The following is a 22,498-nucleotide window of genomic DNA, read 5'->3' as shown; positions in this document are numbered from 1 at the left end:
AGCCCACATGCAGCAACGAAGACCCAACACAGCCAAAAATAAATAAAAATAAAATAAATTAAAAATACCTAAAAAGAAAAGAAAAACAAAAAACCTGCCCTGTGCTAAAATTACCTCCCAACACCTGCTTTATGTTGTTACCATAATTTAATATCTAAATATATTGAAATTCCTCTCAGGCAATGTTATAATCTTGTTTCCAAGAGTCATGTACTTTTTAAAGGGTTTAGGAGAAAAACAGTTATCGTATATGCCCAGATATTTACCGTTACTTGCTCAAACTTTATCCCTTTGAAGTACCAAGTTTCTCTCTGGTGTCACTACCTGAAGAAAACCATTATCATTTATTTTAGAGCATTTTTGTGATAAAAAATTATCTAGGTTTTCCTTCATTTAAGAATAATCTTGAATTCATTTAAAAGGGTATTTTTCCTAGTGATAGACTTCTGGATTCATTTTACCTTCAGCACTTTAAAGATGTTCTATTTTCTGGACTCTGTAGTATCTCGTAAGAAATACAGTTATTTATTCAAATTACCATTACCCTATAAATAATAAACTGATTTTTGGTAGGAACTTTCAAAATTTTTTCTTCATCATTGGCTTTCATCGTTTGATTACACTGTGTATCAGTATGCATTTGGGTTTATTCTCTTCAAGGTCACAATGCTTATTGAATCTGCACATTTATGTCTTTCACCAAACATTATTATTATTTCTTCAAATGTTTTCTGTGCCAATCACCATGAGGTGATGGATGTGTAAAGAATGTAGTATGTCCATATACTGCAATATTATTCATCTATAAACAGGAATGAATTATGGATACACAGTATGACATGTATGTTCCTCTTAATCATTGTGCTAAGTAAAAGAAACCAGACACATAAGGGTCTTATTCCATTTACACACCCTTTGACTATGGCAAATAGTGTGGCTATACATATTTCCATACAAAATTTCTACTTGAACATTAATATTCCTTTAACTGAGGAATATACCTTTGTGTGGAATTGGTGGGTCACAGAGATTCTATAAATTTTTGAGGAACCACCATACTGTTTTGCACAGTAGCCTCACTGTTTGACATCCCCCCATAACAAAGAACAAAAATCCCAACTTCTCCACATCCTTAGCAACATTTATTATTTTCCATTTTTCATTTTATACCCAAAATGTGAAGTGATATCTCATGGTTATTTTGAATTGCATTTCTCAAGTAAAAATATTAAAATTCTTTTCATGTACTTATGGCTCCTGGTATATTAACTTTTGAGAAATATTTATGTCCTTGGTGCATTTCTAAATTATACTTTTCTTCTGTTTTTTACTTGGAAGTGTTCTTTATATATTCTTCATGCTAGTAAGTTCTCAAAAACATAATTTCCAAGTATTTTCTCCCATTCTATGAGCTGTCTTTTCACTTCCCTCAGAGTGTGCTATGGTGCACGTTTGTAAGTTGGATAAGGTCCAACTACGGGCATACCTCTGAGATAGTGAGTGTATTGTTCCAGCAAATATCACAGTAAAATGAGTTGAGTTAAATGAATTTTTAGATTTCCCAGTGAAAATAAGTTATATTTACACTACATTGTAGTCTATTAAGTATGCAGTGGCATTATGCCTAAAAAACAATGTACATACCTTAACTAAAAAATACTGTCACCTGAGCCTTCAGTGAGTAGTTGCCTTTCTGCTTGTGGAGGATATTGCCTTGATGTTGATGGCTGCTGACTGATGAGGGTGGTGGTTGCTAAAGGTTGGAGTGGCTATGGCAATTTCTTAAAATAAGACAGCAGTGAAGTCTGCCACATCAATTGACTCTTCCTTTCACGAACAACTTCGCTGTAACATGCAATGCTGTTTGGTAGCATTTTACCCACAGTGGAACTTTAAAATTGGAGTCAGTCCTCTCAAACCCTTCCACTACTTTATCAACCAAGTTTGTGTAATAGTCTAAATCCTTTCTTGTCATTTGGACAATATTCAAAAGCATCTTTAATGGGTGTAGACTCCATCTCAAGAAATCACTTTCTTAGTTCATCCATAAGAAGCATCTCTTCACCCATTAAAGTTTTATTATGAGATTGCAGCAATTCAGTCACATCTTCGGGCTCCACTCCTAGTTTTTGGTTCTTTTCCAATTTCCACCACATTTGGAGTTACCTCCTCCACTGACGTCTTGAACCTCTCAAAGTCATCCATGAGGGCTGGAATCAATGTCCTCCAAACTCCTGTTAATGCTGATACTCTGACCTCTTCCCATGAATCACGAATGTTCTTAATGACATCTGGAATGGTGAATCCATTCCAGAAGGTTTTCAATTTACTTTGCCCAAAACATCAAAGAAAACACTATCTATGGCAGGTATTGTCTTACAAAATGTACTTGTTAAATAATAAAAATTGAAAGTCGAAATTGCTCCTTAACCGACAGGATGCAGAATGGATTATGTGTTAGCAGGCATAAAAACAACATTAATCTCATTGTACATCTCCACCAGGGCTCTTGAGTGACCAGATGCATTGTCAATGAGCAGCAATATTTTGAAAGGAATCTCTTTTTGCTGAGCAGTGGGTATCAACAGTAGGCTGAAAATATTCAGTAAACCATGTTGTAAGCAGCTGTGCTCTCATCCAGGCTTTGTTGTTCCATTTGCGGAGCACAGGCAGAGTAGATTTAGCATAATTATTAAGAACCCTAGGATTTTCAGAATGGTAAATGACAACTGGCTTGAACTCAAAGTTACCAGTTGCATTAGCCTGACAAGAGAGTCAGCCTGTCCTCTGAAGCCAGGAATTGACTTCTCCTCTGTAGCTATGAATGTCCTAGATGCACTTCTTCCAATAGAAGGCTGTTTTGTCTACATTGAAGATCTGTTGTTTAGTGTGGCCACCTTCATTAATTATCTTAGTTAGATCTTCTGAATAATTTGCTGCAGCTTCTACATCAGCACTTATTCCTTCACCTTGCATTCTTATGTTATGGAGATGGCTTCTTTCCTTAAACTTCATGAACGAACCTCTGCTAGCTTCAAACTTTTCTTCTGCAGCTTCCTCATCTCTGTCAACCTTCATAGAATTGAAGAGAGCTAGGGCCTTGCCCTGGATTAGGCTTTGGCTTAAGGGAATGTTGAGGCTGGTCTGTTCGTCTATCCAGACTGCTAAAACTGTCTCAGTATCAGCAATAAGGCTGTTTTGCTTATCATTTATGTGTTCACTGGAGAAGCGCTTTTCATTTCCTTCAAGAATTTTTCCTTTGTATTCACAACTTGGCTAACTGGCACAAAAGGCCTAGTTTTTGGCCTGTGTAGGCATTCAACATGCCTTCCCCACTAAGCTTAATCATTTCTAGCTTTTGATTTAAAGTGAGAGATGTGCGAGTCTTCCTTTCACTTGAACACTTAGAGGCCACTGTAGGGATATCCACTGGCCTAACTTCATTGTTGTTGTTTCTCAGGGAATAGACAGGCCTGAGGAGAGGGAAAGAAACAGGAAAACGGCATGTCAGTGGAGCATTCAGAACACATACAACATTGATTAAGCTCACTGTCTTATATGGATGTGGTATGTGATTTTCTAAAACAATTACAATAGTAACATCAAAGATCATTGATCACAGATCACCACAACAAATATAATAATGAAAATTTTTGAAATATTGCAAGAATTACCAAAATATGACACAGAGATATAAAGTGAGGAAATGCTGTTGGAAAAATGGTATCAATACACTTGCTCAATGCTGGGTTGCTACAAACTTTAAATTTGTAAGAAACACAATGTACCCAAAGTGCAATAAAACCAACTGCAATGAGGTATACTGTAATTTATTATTTCTTTTGATGATTTTACTTTCAGTGTCATATCTAAGAATTGATCGCCAAATTAAAGATCAAGAAAATTTTACTATACATTTTCAATTATGGATTTTTACAGTATTAGCTTGTATATTTAGCTTTTGATAGATTTTGAGTTAATTTCTGTAAAGGTTATGAGTTAAAAGTCCAATTACATTCTTTTATATGTTGATCTCCAGTTGTCAAAGGACCATCTGCTAACACTACTCTTTCATAATTGAATGGTCTTGGCAACCTTTTGGAAAATCAATTAGCCATAAGTTGTATTTCTGAACTCTCATTTCTATGACATTGGCCTATATGTCTATCCTTACACAAATATCATACTGTTCAAGATTACTATTGCTTTGTTATAGTTTGAAAAAAGTGTAAATCATCCAAATTTATAGTTTTCAAGATTGTTTAGGCTATTCAGGTTATTTGCAATTTCATACTTATTTTAGGTACAGCTTTTCCGTTTCTGTAAAAAAAGGCAGTTGAGACTTTGATAAGGATCACATTAAATCTGTATATTGCCTTATGGGCTGATGGCATGTTAAATATGTTTTCCAATAAATGAACACAGGATGTCTTTCCATTTGTTTAATTTCTTTCAGCAATGTTGTGTAGATTTCAATTTACAAGTCTCACATCTATTTGAATAAATGTACCCTACATATTTTATTATTTATGATATTGTAAATGGAATTGCTTATTTGCCTTTATGTATTGTCCATTGTTAGTACACAAAAATATAACCGATTTTTCTGTATACTCTTGAAACACTGCTGAATTTCTTATAAGATCTAACAGTTTTTTGCATGTATTCTTTAGGATTTTCTGTATGTATGACAATATCATGAGAATAGAGACAATTTTACATCTTCATTTCCAATTTCGATATATTTTATTCTTTTTCTTGGCTAATTGTTCTGGCTGAAACTTCTAGTGCAAAGTTGAATACAAGAGGCATCCTAGTTTTATTTCTGGTCATAAGGAGACAGCCATCTTTCCCCTTTAACTATGTTACATGGTTTTCATAAATGCCTTTCATCATGTTGAGGAAATTCCATTCTATTCCTAGTTTGTAGAGCTTTATATATCATGAACGGGTATGTATTTTGTCTAATGCTTTCTTTGAAATGAATTATCACGTGTTATTTTTTTCCTTTCTACTATTAATATGGTATGTAACATTGATTTGTGTATGATGAATCATCTTTGCAATTCTGGAAAAAAATCCCATTTTGCTCATGGTGTATAATCCCTTTTAGCATGTTGTCACAATTTTTAACTAGTACTTTAAGGTTTTTGGCATTTATATTCATAAGGTATACTGACCCATAGGTTTTGTCTTTGTGTTTGTCTGACACTGGTATCATGGAAATGTTATCTCATAAAATGAATTTTAAAATGTTCCCTCAATTGTATTTTTGGAGAGAGGCTGAAAAGAGCGGTATTCATTCTTCCTTAACATCTGGAAGAATTCACCAGTGAAACCACTTAGTACTGGGCTTCTTTATTGGCAGATTTTTAAAAATATAATTTCCTGAGGTGACGTTCACATAACTTAAAAATAACAATTTAAAGTGAACACATTAGTGGCATTTAGCACATTCACATGATTTAGTAGGAAACATTTTCATCACTACAAAGTAAAGCCCTATAGTCATTAAGCAGTTTCTCCACATTCCCTCTCTTCCTAGTTCCTGGCAGCAAATAATCAAAATTCTTTCTCAAAGTAATGTCTATATGTATAAAATCATATAACATGTGACTTTTTGTGTCTGGTTTCACTCACTTAGCATAATGCTTTGTAGGTTCATCCAAATTTAGCATGTTGTCAGTACCTCATGACTTCTGTGGCTTAATAATACTCCACTGCAGGCATATACCAAAATTTCATTGTCTCTGTGGACATTTGCACTGTATTCCACAGCAGCTGAACCATTTTAAATACCAGCTATGTGGACAAGATTCAATTTATGTATATTCGTGCCAACACTTTTCTTTTTCATGCTTTTAAAATTACAAACACATTAGTGGATATGAAATTATCTCATGGCTCTGCTTTTACCTCACTTATGTCAAATAATATGAAGCATCTTTCATGTGCTTTTTGTCCATTTATACATTTTCTTTGAAGAAATGTCTTTTCAAGTTTTTGCCCATTCTTTAATTGGGTTGTCTACTTGTTGAGATGTAAAAGTTTTGCTTTTTCGTTTTTAATACATAACACATCCTTGATACTCAACCTGTATTGGGCATATGCTTTGTATTTTCTCATCTTCTGCATGTTGCCTTTTTCCTCTTTGGTAATGTCCTATCATGCACAAAAGTGTTGATTTTTGATAGCATCTAATATATTTATTATTTATTTATGTACTTAGACTTTAGATATCACATCTAATATTCTATTGCCAAATCCAAGGTCATGAAGGTTTATTCCTATGTTTTCTACTAAAAGTTACAGAGATTTAGCTCTTACATTTGGGATGTTGATGCACATTGAGTTAATTTTGTATATGGTACATCTTCATTGCTGAGTCCATTTGTCCAAGCTCCATTTGTTGGTAGGGGTTCAGCTTCATTCCTCTGCGTGTGGAAATCCAGCTATCAAGCACCATTTGTTGAAGGGACTACTCATTCCTCTAAATGATCTTGGAAACCTATCAATAAGCAACTGGGTATATGTATATGGGTTTATTTCTAGAAACTTGATTCTATTTCATTGGTCAATATGTACATACTTATGCCAGGACTGTATCATTTTTGATTAATGCAGCTATGCAGTAAGTTTTGAAATCAGAATTCAAGTCTTCTGACTTCGCTCTTTTTCAAGACTGATTTGGTTACTCACAAACCTTAGCAATTACATATGAATTTGAGGACCAGCTTTTCCATTTCTGCATAAAAGGCTATGCATATTTTGAAAGGAATTGCACTGAATCTGTTGATCACTATGGGTTGTACGACATCTTAAGAATATTGTATTACAATACATTTACACAGGATGTCTTTCCATCTATTTACATGTTCCTTAATTTATTCCAGCAAAGTTTTGCAGTTTTCACTGAACAAACACTTCAACTCCAGGCTAAATTTATTCCTAGGCATTTTATTCTATTGACTACTATGGTACATGGATTTTTAAAATAATTTTTAAATTTCCTTTTCAGATTGTAATTAGCTACAGAAATACAAATAATTTTGAGTGCTGATGGTTTAATTTTGCTGATCTTATTATCTCTAGAAACTTTCTGTGAATTCCTTGGAATTTTCTACATAATAGGAGTATAAAAAGAGTTTTAATTCTTACTTTCCAATTACTATGCCTTCCATTCCTTCTTCCAGCCTAGTTGCTGGAGCTACAATATCCAGTACAATATATAACGGCAATGGTGATATCAGGTACATTTGTCTTGCTGATGATCTTAGGAGAAAAGCATTCAGTCATTTGACATTGATATTAGCTATGTGTTTTACATAAATGCTATTTATCGTGTTCAGAAATTTCCTATTCCTAATTCACTTTTTTTTTCTTTTCTGAAATCATGAAAGGTTTGTTGGTTTTTATGAAATTCTTGCTCTGTATTAACTGAGATGATCCTTTGGTTTCTTTCCCTCATTACATTAATGTGACGTATTATCCTTGTATTACTGGCAATAATTCTACTTATTTATGGTGTATAATTCTGATAAAATGATGTTGGATTCTTTTTTGTAGAGTTTTTTGGAAAAATTTGGAATCTATATTCTAAGACATACTGGTAATTAATTTTCTCTTCTTGTGATGGTTTTACTTGGCTTTGGTGTCAGAGTAATGTGGACATACAGAATAACTAAGTATTCCCTCCTTTCCATTTTTTTTTAAGAATCTGAGTGATTACTATCAACACAATATTTGGTAGAATGTACCAGTGCAGGCATATGACAGAGGTCTTTACTGACAGGTTTTATATTTTGGTTACTTGTTCAGTCCCTTTATTTATATAGATCTCTTCAAATTTTCAAACACCATCTGAATCTATTTTTTTATTGAAATACAGTTGATTTACAATATTCTGTTAGTTTCAGGTATACAGCAAAGTGATTCATATAGTATTTGTTTTTCTCTGACTTACTTCACGAAATATAATATTCTCTAGGCCCATTCAGGTTGCTGCATATGGCAAAATTTCATTCTCTTTTATGGCTGAGTAGTATTCCATTGTATATATACCACATCTTCTTTATCCATTCATCTGTTGATAGACACTGAGGTTGCCTCCTTATCTTGGCTATTGTAAACAATGCTGCTATGAACATTGGGATGCATGTATCTTTTCTAATTCTTATTTTCATTTTCTTCAGATATATACCCAGGAGTAGATTTGCTGGATCATATGGTAGTTCAAAATTTGTTCTGACAGTATTTAGAAGCTTGTTATTTCTGTAATGGGACAGATTTTTGATGTTCTCTACTCCCCCATCTACATTGACATCAAACTACAGCCTGTTTTTGTAAACAAATTTTTATTGGAACACATCCGTACTCATCAATTTACATGCTTTGTACATGACAGTAGAGTTCAGCACTGTGAGAGAGACAATATGGTCCACAGGTTTAAGACATTTACCATCCGGCACATTAAAGGAATAAGTTGTTGGTCCCTCTATTGAGATGTTATCAAAGAAGAATTATAAAGTTAGAAGATTTAAACTACAAAACAATAAAAATTAGGACAGCGTGGTATGGAGGAAGAAAATGGCTTTCCTTTATTTTTAAAATGTATTTTAAAGTTTGTGTAAAATGTTTATATTCTGGTGTCCACGTTTATTATTTTAAAAATGCATTGATTCATCTAAATAGCACCAAGCATCAGGAAACATTTCTGTAACCAAAAAAAAAAAAAAACACTTCTTTGTTCCCCATCATTTCATACTTAACCTCAGGAAAACATCAATTTCTTCTGGTTACTATACTTTGTGTATGCTGAAACATCATCTGTATGTCAGCATTTTCAGTATGGATTCTTTTATTGAATACATTAACAAAATCCATTTGAGATTCATCTATATTGTTAAATGTATTAATAATTCATTATGCTTTACTGCGAAGTAATACTACATTAAATGGATGTAGCACATTTTATTGATCCACTACCCTGTTGGAGGCCGTTCAACTTCTTTGAAGTTTGGGCTGACAAAAAAGCTGCTATGTTGTGAAGGTATACATTAATGAATAGTTCTATATGAGAACAAAGGTTATTATTTCAACTTGGATAAATAACTATGAGAGCAACTGCTTGGCTATAGCATATAGGCTTAATTTTATAAAAAACTGACAAACTGCTTTTTACAAAGTACCTGTTCCATTTCATAAACAATGCTTAAGACTTCCACTTATTCTATATCTTTAGCAGCACTTGGAAATGCTGGGGTTTTTTACTCAGCCATTCTAGTAGAGATTTATTGATATCACAGTGATTTCTAATTGGCATTTCCTTACTGACAAGTGATGCTAAGTATTTTTCCATTTGCTTATATATCACTTTATCTTTAATGAAAAAGTATACTTCCATCTTTTGCACATTTATTTTATTGTGATATAATTCATATACAATAAAATTCAACTTTTTACTTTCTCACTGACCACTCCTTCTAGCCTCTGAAAACAACTCTCTACTTTCTGTCTTTATAAATTTTCATATCGTAGACATTTCACATAAATGAATCATGCAATATGGTGCATTTTGGGTCTGGATTCCATCACTTGAATAGTATTTTCAAATTCATCCATTTTGTACAATGTATCAGTACTTCATGCTTTTTATTGTACTTTATTTCACTTTCTTGATAGTATCTCTTCAAGGACAAAAGTTACCGTATTTTGATTTGGCTGCTTGTGCTTTAGACTTAATATCAAATCCAAGGTCATGAAGGTGTACAACTATGTTTTCTCTTAAGAGTTGCAATGTTAGCATTTAAATTTAGGTTTTTGATTCATATTTTATTCATTTTTGCAAACTGTGAAGTCGCTGGACCAAATTTATTCATTTGTATGTGGATATCCACTTGTCCCAACATTATCTGTTGAAAAGATTTTGTTATTCCCCACTGCAGTGTCTTGACACCCTTGTCAGAAATCAATTAATCATATATATGTGGGTATACTTGTGGACTTTCCATTTCCGTCCTCCCATATGCCTATATAACCTATATATCTATCCATACAATTTTACAATGAGGTCTTAATTACTAGTTCTCTGTACTAAGCTTTAAAATTAGGAAATATGAGTTCTCTAATGTGTTTTTTTCAAGATTGCTTTGTCTATTCTGTATCCATATTTCCATATGAATTTTAGACTCAGCTTGCCAATTTCTACAAAAATGCCAGCTGGGACATTGATAGAGACTTCTCTAAATCTCTAGATCAATTTGGGGACTACTGTCAATTGTATTCATTTCCTATAGCTGCCTAACAGCCAACAACTGGAAAGCTTAACAAAAGAAAAATTAGTTCTTCCACAGTTCTGGAGACTAGAAGTCTGAAATCAAGTTGTCAGCTTAACACAAGTAAAATTAATAATCTCACAGTTCTATAAGATAGAAGTCTGAAATCAAAGCATTCATAGAGTCGTGCTTCCTGCGAAGGCTCTAGGAGAGGACATATTCAATGTTTCTCTAAGCTCCTGGTGTGGCCATCAATCCTTAGTGCTCCTGTTCTTGTAGACACATCATGTCAATCTCTGCCTTTGTAATTACATGACATTTTCCCTGTGTATCTCTGTCTCTCTGTGCCCTTTCCTCTTCTAAGAACACCAGTCATATTGGATTAAAAACCCAATCTCCCTAATATGACCTCAGATTAACTTAATGACATCTGCAAAGGCCCTATTTTCAAATAAGGTCAAATTCATAGAAAGCAGAGATTAGAATATTAGCATATCTTTTAGGGACACATAATTCCATTGATGACACCATCTTAACATTACTAATTCTTCCAATTAAGGAACATGAGGTATCTTTCAAATTGCTCAGTTCTTCTTAAATTTCTTGCAATGTGGTTTTTCTGGTTCTCAGTGTAAAAGTCTTACACTTATTTTGTTCAATTTATGCCTAAGCATTTTATTCTTTTGGATACTATTGTAAATTGAATTGTTTTCTTATTTATTTATTTATTCAGATTATTCATTGCGACTATACAGAAATATAACTCATTTTCCTGTATTATCTTATATCATGCAATCTTTCTGAAATCATGTATTAGGTCTAATTATGTAATGTGGGTTAACCTAGGATTTTCCACACACAAGATCATTTCATCTGTGAATATAGTTTTTGTGCTTCATTTCCAATCTAGATGCAATTTATTTTTCTTACCTAATTGACCTGGATAAAATTTCTACTGTAAGGTCAAATAGAAGAAATAAGAGTAGACATTCATGTCTCATTCCTGAATTCAGAGGAAAAGTACTCAGTCACTGAGTATGTTAGCTGTAGGTTATTTCTAGATACATATTATCTGATTGAGAAAGAAACCTTCTATTCCTAGTTTGTGAGATGTTTTTAATATGAACAGGAGTTCGATATTGCCAAATGCTTTATATACATCTATTGAGCTTATGCACATTTAAAAAACCGGGTTACTTCTTCTAACGTCAAATTTTAAGAGCATTTCATATATTCTAGATAGATGTTATGTGTTACATAAATGTGTTTGAAATATACTCTTCCACTCTATGACTTCTTTTTTTCATTTTCCTAGCACTTTCCTTTGAGAGAAAAATTATAATTTTGATGAAGTCAAATTCACCTATTTTTTCATTTATGGATAATGCTTTTGGTGTCCTATCCACAAATTTATTGCCTAGTCCATGGAAAGAAAATTTTTGTTTTATTTTAAAAACACAATAGACTTATTTTCTTTTAAATTTAGCATATGACCACATTGAGTTAATTTTTTATAAAGTGCATTAATCTTTTCTACATTGAGGTCAATTTTTTATTATATACATGGGAAATCATTACCAGCATCAATTGTTGAAATGACAACATACTTCCATCAAATCAACTTCAAACTTCATAAAATATCTATGGACCATATTTGTTTGGGCCCACTTGTAAACTCTCCTCTATTCTATTAATTGATGGCTCAATCCTTAGACTAAAACCAGACTGATATCATGACTATAGTTTAGTATACTAAGATTTGAAATTGTGTACTTCTTTTCCTATAATTTTCTACTTTGAAATTATTTTGGCTGTTTCAATGACTATGCCATTCCACAAATTTTAGAATCATGTTGTCAATATCTAGAAAAATATCCTAGTTTATTCTTAATTAGGATGGCCATTAAAGATATAGATCTATTTGGGAGAATTAAGAATATTGTGTTTTCAACTGATTAATAATTGTTTTGCATCAGTTATTTGGGCAATGTTTTGTTGTTTTCAGCACACAGAGATTCAGCAAAATTTTCACTATAATTTTACTTTCCTACAGGCAATGCACTCTTTGCACGGTTCCAATAGTCACAAATTTCTGTTACCAGGGTTTAGTTAAATAATACCTGTCTGCAAATAACACCAGTCGAATTTTAGTTACTATAATGTATAAACTGAGTAAATGGGTAAAGTGAAAAAAAAATTCCTGCTACCTCTTTATTCCAAAAATTATTACATAAATAACCAATGCACATCATGATCACTAACTAATTGTCGCTTTTGAAAAATAAGATTTTTTTTCATACTCTACTATTTTTGGAAGTACAGTTGTTTACAATTATCATATTAGTTTCACATATACAGCATATTGATTCAGTATTTTTATGAATTATATTCCATTAAAAGTTATTACCAAATAATGGCTATATACCCTGTGTTATACAATATATCTTGTTGCTTCTATATTTTATACATAGGAGTTCATATCTCTTAATCCCATACCCCTACCTTGCACCTCCTCACTTCCATTTCCGCACTGATAACCACTAGTTTGTTTTCGACATTATGAGTTTGTTTCTGTTCTGCTACGTACATTTGTTTGTTTTGATTTTTAGATTCCACATATAAGTGATTCCATACAGTATTTGTCTTTCTCAGTCTGACTTATTTCACTAAGCATAATGTCCATCCACATTGCTGCAAATGGTAGAATTTCATTTTTTTATGGCTAATATTCCATTGTGTGTGTGTACGCATATGTGTGTGTATAATATACACACACACACATATATATACCTCTTCTTTATCCATTCATCTATTGATGGACACCTGGGTTGCTTCCATATCTTGGCTATTGTACATGGTACTGCTATGAACACTAGGGTGCATGTATCTTTTTAAATTAATGTTTTCATTTTCTTTGGATATATACCCAAGACTGGAATTGCTGAATCATATGGTAGTTCTATTTTTAGTTTCTTGAGGAACCTCCATACTGTTTTCCACAGTGGCTGCACCAAGTTACATTCCCACCAACAGTGTACTAGGATTCCCTTTTCCCTACGTTCATGCCAACGTTTGTTATTTGCAGACATTTTGAGGTTAGCCATTCTGACAGATGTGAGGTGGTATCTCATTGTTGTTTTGATTCACCTCTGTCTAATAATTAACAATGTTGAGCGTCTTTTCATCTGCCTATTAACTATCTGTAGATCTTCTCTGGAAAAATGTTCAGGTCTTCTGCCCATTTTTTAATTGGGTTGCTTTTTAGATATGGAGTTGTACGAGCTGTTTATATAATTTGGATACTAACCCCTTGTTGGTCATATCATTTGCAAATATTTTCTCCCACTCGGTAGGTCATCTTTTCATTCTGTTGATGGTTTTCTTTCCTGTGCAAAAGCGTTTAAGTTTAATTAGGTCCCATTTGTTTATTTTTGCTTTATTTCTTTTGCCTTATATTATTGCCAATTCCTCCTTTTGTTTGTTAATATTCACTTTATATATTTAGATGCTCCTGTATTGGGTGCATATATGTTAACAAGTATAATTTCTTCTTGTATTGATCCCTTTATCATATTATCATGCCCTTGTCTTTTGTTATACCCTTTAAAGTTTTGTCTGATATGAGTATTATTACCCTCACTTTCTTGTTTCCATTTGCATGAAATATCTTTTTTCCAACCCCTCACTTTCAGTCTGTGTCTGTCTTTAGCTCTGAAGTGAGTCTTTTGTAGGCAGCACGTAGATGGGTCTTGCTTTTATATCTAATCAGCCACCCTATGTGTGTTTTTTCTTTCGGCCGTGCCATGCGGCATGGGGGATCTTAGTTCCCCTACAAGGGATCGAACCCACATCCCGTGCAGTGGAAGCACAGAGTCTTAACCACTGGACCATCAAGGAAGTCCCACCCTGTGTGTTTTGATTGGGGCATTTAGTCCGTTGACATTTAAAGTAATTATTGATAGGTGTGTACTTATTGCCATTTTATTACTTGTTTCCTTTTTGTTTTTGTAGTTCTCTGTTCTTCTCTTTGTTTCTTCCCCTATGGTTTTTATTTTTTTGAGCTGTTTCAGGATCACAGCAAAATTTAAGAGAGAGTAGAGATTTCCCATATGCAAGCTGCACCACATGCATATCCTCCCTCATTATCAATGTCCCCTAACAGAATGGCACATTTGTTACAAGTGACAAATCTACGCTGAGATATCTTAATCACCCAAATCCACAGATTACATTATGGTTCACTCTCAGTGTTGTATATTCTATGGGTACATAGAATGTATAGTGACATATATCCATCGTTAACATATCATACAGAGTATTTTCATTGCCCTAAAAATCTTTTGTGCTGTACATGTTCATTCCACCCTACCCCAACCTCTGAGAACCACTGATCCTTTCACATTCTCCATAGTATTCTCTTTTCTACAATGTCATATAGTTGGAATCATACATTATATAGCCTTTTCAGACTGGCTTCTTTCACTTTATAATATGCACATATGAAGGAATCATTCATGTCTTTTCATGGCTTCATATATCATTTCATTTTAGAATTAAATATTCCATTCTCTGAATGTACCACAGCTTATTTATTCCTTCACCTACTGAAAGACATCTTAATTCTTCCACATTTGGTCAATTATGAATAAAGCTGCTATAAACATCCATGTGTAGATTTTTGTGTGAACTTCAGTTTTCAACTCTTCAGGTAAATGTCAAAGTGCGCAACTGCTGGATTTTATGGTAAGAGTATGTTTACTTTTTAAGAAACTGCCAACTGTCTTCTAAAGTGGCTACAACATTTTGAATCGCCACCAGTGATGAAGGAGAGTTACTGCTGCCCCACATCCTTGCCAAAATATGGTATGGTCAGTGTTTCAGAAGTTGGCCATTCTAATAGGTGTGCAGAGGTATCACACTGATGGTTAAATTTGCATTTGTTTTTTACATTAAGTCTTTTCATATGTTTATTTTGACCTGTATATTTTCTTTGGTGAGGGGTCTATTAACATCTTTGACCCATTTTTTTAAATTGGGTTTTTTAAATTTTTTGTTATTTAAAAATTATTTTTATTAATACAGTGTTGTGTTAGTTTCAGATGTACAGCAAAGTGAATGAGTTATACATATGCATATATCCACTCCTTTTTTTCTTATATTCTTTTCCCATATAGGCCATTACAGAGTATTGAGTAGAGTTCCCTGTGCTATACAGCAGGTTCTAATTAGTTATGTATTTTATATATAGTAGTGTGTATATGTCTGTCCCAATCTCCCAATTTATCCCTTCCCCCGCTTTATCCCTTGGTAACCGTAAGTTTGTTTTCTACATCGGTGACTCTACTTCTGTTTTGTAAATGAGTTCATCTGTAACCTTTTTTACGGATTCCACATATAAGCAATATCATATGATACTTGTCTGTGTTTCACTTACTTCACTCAGCATGACAATCTCTAGGTCCATCCATGTTGCTGCAAATGGCATTATTTTGTACTTTTTTATGGCTGAGTAATATTCCATTGTACATATGTACCACATCTTTATCCATTCATCCATCAATGAATATTTAGGTTGCTTCCATGTCTTGGCTATTGTAAATACTGCTGCAATGAACATTGGGTGCATGTATCTTTTCAAATTATGGTTTTCTCCAGATATACGCCCAGGAGTGGGATTGCTAGATCAAATGGTAGCTCTATTTTCAGTTTTTTAAGGAACCTCCATACTGTTCTCCATAGTGGCTGTACCAATTTACATCCCCACCAACAGTGCAAGAGGGTTCCCTTTTCTCCACACTCTCTCCAGCATTTATTGTTTGTAGATTTTTTGATGATGGCCATTCTGACTGGTGTGAGGTGATACCTCATTGTAATTTTGATAGCATTTCTCTAATAATTAGTGATGGTGAGCATCTTTTCATGTGTCTCGTGGCCATCTGTATGTCTTCTTTGGAGAAATGTCTATTTAGATCTTCTGCCCATTTATGATTGGGTTTGGTTTTTGTTTTTTTTTTTTGATATTGAGCTGCATGAGCTGTTTGTATATTTTGGAAATTAATCCCTTGTGGGTCGCTTCATTTGCAAATATTTTCTCCCATTCTGAGGGCTGTCTTTTCATTTTGTTTATGGTTTCCTTTGCTGTGCAAAAGTTTTTAAGTTTAATTACGTCCCATTTATTTTTGTTTTTATTTTCATTACTCTAGGCAGTGGGTCAAAAAGGATGTTGCTGTGACTTATGTCAAAGAGTGTTCTGTTATATCTTTCTCTAAGAGTGTTATAGTATTCAGCCTTACATTTAGGTCTTTAATCAACACTGAGTTTATTTTTGTGTATGATGTTAGAGAGTGTGCTAATTTCATTCTTTTACGTTTAGCTGTCCAGTTTTCCCAGCACACTTACTGAAGAGGCGGTCTTTTCTCCATTGTATCTTCTTGCCTCCTTTGTCAAAGATAAAGTGACCATATGTGCGTGGGTTTATCTCTGGGCTTTCTATCCTGTTCCATTGATCTATATTTCTGTTTTTGTGCCACTACCATACTGGCATATATATCATATATGTGCTCTTTTGTCATATATATCAATTTTCACTTGGGTCTATTTCTGGGCTACCTATTCTGTTTCATTAATCTATTTGTCTATTGGGGGGAATAATACAACAATATCTTGATTACTGTCTGTAGCTTTAAAATAAGTCTTGAAGTAGAGTAGTGTGAATCTTTCAACCTTGCTCTTCTTCTCGAATAACAGGTTGGTAATGCAGGGTATTTTGTCTCTCCATATAAACTTTAGAATCAGTTTGTTGATATCCACAAAATAACTTGCTGGAATTTTTATTAGGACTACCTTGAAGCTATTCATCAAATTGGGAAAAACATACATCTTGAAAATGTCGAGTCTTCTTTATCCATGAACATGTATTGATACTATCTCCATTAAATCAGTTCATTTCTATGATCAGAATTTTATAGTTTTCCTCATATAGATCTTGTACATATTTTGTTAGATTTATACCAATTTCATTTTGGAGAGTATGAACGTAAATAGACCTGTGTTTTTAACTTCAAATTCCACTTGTTTGTTGCCGGTGTCTACGAAAGTGACTGAAAAACCTTGTATCCTGAAACCTTTCTATAATTGTTTCAGTTCTGGGAAGGTATTTTTGGTTTTTGTTTTGTCAATTCATATTTTCTACATAGACAAACATGTCATTTCCAACCAAAGTCAGTTATATATTTTTCCTATCCAAAATGTATTCCTTTAATTTCCTTTTCTTGTCTTTGCTTTAGCTAGAATCCAGTACAATGTTAAAAAGGAGTGGTGACAGGGGACATCTTTGCCTTTTATCTGATCTTGGTGTGAAAGCTGCTAGTTTCTCACCATTAGTATCAAGCTGTAGGTTTTATGTAGATAGATCATCTTTATCAGGCTGAGGTAGTTCCCCCTGCATTCCTAGTTTATTGCAAGGTTTTTTTTTTTTTTTTAATCACAAATGGGTGTTGGATTTTGTCAAATGCTTTTTCTGCATCTATTGCTATGATCATGTGATTTTTCTTTTTTTAGCCTGTTGATATAAGAGTTTACATTAATTAATTTTCTCTTCAAAAATGTTCTCATGTCCTTTCTCTCTCTCTTCTCCTTCTGGGGCCCCTATAATGTGAATATTGGTGCATTTAATGTTGTCCCAGAGGTCTCTTACACTGCCCTCATTTCTTTTCATTCTGTTTTCTTTATTCTGTCCTGTGGCACTGATTCCCACCACTGTCTTCCAGCTCACTTACCTGTTCTTCTGCCTCATTTATTCTGCCATTAATTCCTTCTAGTGTGTTTTTCATTTCAGTTATTGTATTGTTCATCTCCGTTTAAGAGTTTGTTCTTTAAATCTCTACCTCCAGGGAGATCAGCTCAATGCTTTGTGATGACCTAGAGGGGTGGGATAGGGAGGGTGGGAGGGAGGGGATATGGGGATATAAGTATACATATAGCTGATTCACTTTGCTGTATAGCAGAAACTAACACAACATTGTAAAGCAATTATATTCCAATAAAGATGTAAAAATAATAATAATAAAGCAAATTTGAAAACAAAATAAAAATCTTCTCTTTGTTAAACATTTCTTACATCTCGGTCTGTGCCTCCATTCTTTTTCCAAGATCTTGGATCATCTTTACTATCATTACTTTGAATTCTTTTTCAGGTAGATTCCCTATCTCCACTTCACTTAGCTGTTCTTCTGGGGTTTTATCTTGTTCCTTCATCTGGACCACATTTCTCTGCCATCCCATTTTGTCTAAACTTCTGTGGGTTTTTTTTTAATTTGCTTTTATATAAATTTGTTTATTTAAATTTTTATTTTTGGCTGAGTTGGGTCTTTGTTGCTGTGTGCAGCTTTTCTCTAGTTGTGGCGAGCTGGGGCTACTCTTCACTACTGTGAGCGGGCTTCTCATTGCAATGGTTTCTCTTGCTGCGGAGCACAGGCTCTAGGCACACGGCTTCAGTGATTGTGGCACTTGGGCTCAGTAGTTGTGGCTCGTGGGCTCTAGAGTGCAGGCTCAGTAGTTGTGGCACACAGGCTTAGCTGTTCTGTGGCATGTGGGATCTTCCCGGACCAGGGATCAAACCCACATCCCCTGCCTTGGCAGGTGATTCTTAACCACTGCACCATCAAGGAAGTCCTAACCTTCTGTGTTTATGGTGTCCTTTCCACAGGCTGAAGGGTCATAGTTCCTCTTGCTTCTGGTGTCTGCCCCCCGGGTGGGTGAGGTTGGTCCAGGGGCTTGTGCAGTCTTCCTGGTGGAAGGGACTGGTACCTGCCATTTCAAGGGGTGGGTTTAGAGGTGGCTGTGAGCTCAGTACAACTTTAGGCAGCCTGTCTGCTGATGGGTGGAGCTGTGTTCCCAGCCTGCTGGTTGTCTGGCCTGAGGCATCCCAGCACTGGAGCCTGCAGGCCGTTGGGTGGGGCCAGGTCTCAGCACCAAAATGGTGACCTCCATTAGCGCTCACACCAATCAATATTCCCTGGGGCTTCTGCCACCAATGTCCTTGCCCCCACAGTGAGCCACAGCCGACACCTGCCTCCCCAGGAGACCCTCCAAGACCCGCCAGTAGGTCTAGCCCAGGTTCCTATGGAGTCACTGCTTTGTGCTGGGTCCCAGTGCACATGAAGCCTTGTGTGCGCCCTCTAGGAGTGGAGTCTCTGTTTCCCCCACTGCCATGCAGCTCCTGCACTCATGCCCTGCTAGCCTTCAAAGCCAAATGCTCTGGGGGCTTCTCCTCCCAATGTCAGACCCTCAGGCTGGGGGAGCCTGATGTAGGGCTCAGAACTCTCACTCCTGTGGGAGAACCTGATATATTTTCCAGTTTGTGGGTTGCCCACCTGGCAGGTATGGGATTTGATTATATCATGAAAGTGTCCCTCCTACCATCTCATTGTGGATTCTTCTTTGTCTTTGGATGTAAAATATTTTTTTTGATAGGTTCCAGCCTTTTTTACTGATGGCTGTTCAGCAGTTAGTCGTGATTTTGGTGTTTTTGTAAGAGGAGGTGAGCACAAGTCCTTCTACTCCGCCATCTTGTCCAGAATGGAGGGGCTGCTTTTAGTTTGGATGATTGCTGCCTCTTTCCTCAGTGTGTGCTAGCCATTATCCCCTTGATATGGGGTGTGCAGGTCTGGAGGCCTGTGCACACTCCCAGGACAGCAGGGGCAGCGACTGGCATCTGACCATTAATTAATTTTCAAATGCTGAAACAACCTTGCATACCAATTATATATTTCATTTATTCATGATGCATAATTCTTTATACATTGTTGTATTTGATTTGCTAATATTTTGTTGAGGACTTTTTATCTATGTTCATGAAAGATACTGGTCTGCAGTTTTCTTGTAATGTCTTTGCCTGATTTTCCTATTAGGGTAATGTTGGCCTCACAGAATAAGTTAGGAAACATTTTCTCTGCCTCTATCCTCTGAAAACGATTGTAGAGTACTGGGATGATTCCTTCCTTAAATGTCTTACAGAATTTACTAGTGAACCCATCTGGGCCTGGTGCTTTCTGTTTTGGAAGGTTATTAAATATTGATTCAATTTCCTTCATAGATATAGGACTAAGGAGCTTGTCTATTTTTTTAAATGTAACTTTTTCTATACTCATCTTTTTTTTTTTTTTTGGCTGCACCATGCACCTTTCAGGTTCTTAGTTCCCTGACCAGGGATTGACCCTAGGCCCCTGGCAGTGAGAGAACCAAGTCCCAACCAATGGACAACCAGGGAATTCCTGAGATTGTCTATTTTTATTGTGTAAGTTTTGGGAAACTGTGTCTTTTGAGGAATTGGTCCATTTCATTTAGATTATCAAATATGTGGGCACAGAGTTGTTTATAGTATTCCTTTATTATCATTTCAGTGTCCACAGGATCTGTAGTGATGTCCCACCTTTCATTTCTGATATGAGTAATTTGTGTCCTCTGTTTTATTTTTCTTAGTCTGGCTAGAGGCTTATGAATTTCATGGATCTTTTGAAAGAACCAACTTTTGGATTCATTTATTTTTTGTATTTCTTGTTTTCAGTTTTATTAATTTCTGCTCTAATTGTTATTTTTCTTCTTACTTTAGATTAATTTGCTTTTTTCTAGTTTCCTAAGGTAGAAACTTAGATTGAGTTTAGTTGTTTCTTGTTTTCTATAAATACATATCCAGTGCTATAAATTATTCTCTGAGCACTGCTTTCATTACTTTCTACAAATTTTGGTAAGTAGAGTTTTCATTTTCATTTAATTAAAAATATTTTAAAATTTCACTTGATACTGCTTCTTTAACACATGTGTTATTCAGAAGTGTTTTTAATCTCAACACATTTGAGATTTTCCAAATATATTTCTATTATTGATTTCTAATCTCATTCCATTGCAATCTGAGAGCATATATTGATTTTATTCTTTTAAATTTGTTAAGGTGTGTTTTATGGCCCAAAATATTTTCCATTTTGCTGAATGTTCCATGTCAGCTTGAGAAGAATGTGTAATCTTAGTGTTGTTCAATTAAGTAGTCTATAGATATTTATTAGACTCAGCTGATTGATGGTGGTGTTGAGTTCAACTATGTCCTTACTGATTTTCTGCTGGCTGGATTTGTCCATTTCTGAAAGAGAGGTGTTGAAGTCTCTAACTAATAGATGGTTTCATCTATTTCTCTTTGTAATTTGCATAGGTTTTGCCTCAAATAGTTTGATGTTCTGTTGGTAAGTGTATACACGTGAAGGACTGTTATATCTTTTTGGAGAATTGACCCCTTTATCATTATGTAATGACCTTCTTTATCCCTGACACCTTTAATTTCTTTGAAATCTGCTCCATCTGAAATTAATAGAGGTACTACTACTCTCTTTTCACTAGTGTTAACATGATATATTTTTTCCACCCATTTACTTTTATCTGTATGTGTCTTTATAATTCATTTCTTTTAGGAAGCATATAGTTGGCTCTTGTTATCTGACCTACTCTGAACACTCCCAAATTTGTGCAATTAGAACACTGATGTTGAAAGTGATTATTGATATAGCTGGATTAACATCTACCATATTTGTTCCTGTTTTCTATTTGTTGCACTTTTTCTCTGTTCCTATTTTTGTCTTTTAATTTTTTTGGCCTTTTGTGGTTTTAACTGAGCATTTTATATGATTCAATTTTCTCCCCTTTATTAGCATATCAGCTAATACTTCTTTTGTAACTTTTTTTTAGTGCTTGCCACAATGCAATATACATTTACAATTAATCCAGGTCTGCTTTCAAACAACATTATATCACTTCCCAGTAGTGTGAGTACCTTTTAATAACAAAATAATCCTAATTCCTCCCTCCTGTACCTTATATCATTGCTTTCACTAATTTCACTTATACATAAGTATACATAAGCACAAACATATATGCATGATATATAAAAGTACACACGATTGAATACAGTGCTATTATTAACAAACTATTACCTGTTAGATCAATTAAGAATAAGAAAAAAAGTTTTTATTCACCTTCACTCATTCCTTCTTCAAGGCTCTTCGATACTTTATGTAGATCCGAGTTTCCAACCTTTATCACTTTCCTCCTCTCTAAGCACTTCTTTTAACGTTTCCTGAAAGGTCTACTGGCAAAAAATGGACCTTCAATTTTTGTTTGTCTGAGAAGGTCTTTATTTCTTCTTCACTTATGAAGGATAACTTCGCAAAGTACAG

General features: G+C 34.6%; 2 pseudogenes; both read right to left on the bottom strand.

Annotated features, from left to right (window-relative positions):
* Positions 1–1,728, bottom strand: part of LOC118888483 — a 46,466-nt pseudogene extending 44,738 nt beyond the window's left edge.
* Positions 1,220–18,104, bottom strand: LOC118888481 (annotated as a pseudogene).
* Between the last annotated feature and the right edge of the window lie 4,394 nt (positions 18,105–22,498).

Source organism: Balaenoptera musculus, chromosome X (genome assembly GCF_009873245.2).
Source record: "Balaenoptera musculus isolate JJ_BM4_2016_0621 chromosome X, mBalMus1.pri.v3, whole genome shotgun sequence".
In the NCBI taxonomy this organism is placed as follows: Eukaryota; Metazoa; Chordata; class Mammalia; order Artiodactyla; family Balaenopteridae; genus Balaenoptera; species Balaenoptera musculus.
The sequence above is the reverse complement of the archived record's forward strand: the minus strand, read 5'-3'. Positions and strand labels throughout refer to the sequence as shown.